This window comes from Lupinus angustifolius, chromosome LG17, assembly GCF_001865875.1.
Source record: "Lupinus angustifolius cultivar Tanjil chromosome LG17, LupAngTanjil_v1.0, whole genome shotgun sequence".
NCBI classification, from domain to species: domain Eukaryota; kingdom Viridiplantae; phylum Streptophyta; class Magnoliopsida; order Fabales; family Fabaceae; genus Lupinus; species Lupinus angustifolius.
Window position 1 is genome coordinate 19184475 of NC_032025.1, and position 942 is coordinate 19185416.

Sequence of the window (942 nt, forward strand, 5' to 3'; positions counted from 1 at the left end):
ATTTTGCAACCATATGTCATGTTCTGATGTTTCAAAACAACCCATGAACTCCACAACCATGGTTGAAGGAGCTATAAGCGTATGTTTCATAGACTTCCATGAGATAGCACCTCCAGCCAATACAAAGACATATCAAGAGGTGAAGTATCTACTGCCTAGACATCTAGCAAAATCGGAGTCAGAGTACCCCAATGATCTCTAAATTCTCAGACCTCCGATAAGTGAGCATGTACTCCTTTGTTCTCTTCAAGTAACACATGACACATTTGACTGCCTTCCAATGATGCATTCCAGAATTACTCAAATATCTGCCCAAAATTCCCACAACAAATGCTATTTCGGGACGTGTGCAAACTTGAGCATACATTAGACTTCCTACTGCAGATGCATAAGGAATCTTTTGCATCTCGTATCTTTCAAGGTCATTGTTGGGGCACTGTTCGAGACTAAACTTGTCTCCCTTAGCTATAGGGGGTATCCCCTGGTTTACTGTCTTTCATGCCAAATCTGTCTAGGACTTTATGTCTATAGCTTTCTTGTGATAACCTTAGGATACCTTGAGAGTTATCTCTCAGTATCCGAATACCTAATACAAAAGAAGCTTCCCCTAGATCTTTCATTTCTAAATTCTTCGTTGGAAATCTCTTGGTCTCATGCAATAGTCCCATATCACTGCTAGCAAGTACTATATTATCGACATATAATACCAAGAAGATAAATTTACTCCCACTAAACTTATGGTATACACAATCTTCAACTTTTTTTGCCTCAAAACCATACGAGGTAATAACTTAATGAAATTTGTGATTCCATTAACGAGAAGCTTGTTTAAGCCCATAGATGAATTTCTTTAATTTGCAAACCATAGACTTTGAGCCAACTGACACAAAGTTTTCTCGTTGCACCATATAGATCATTTCCTTAATGTCACCATTAAGAAAC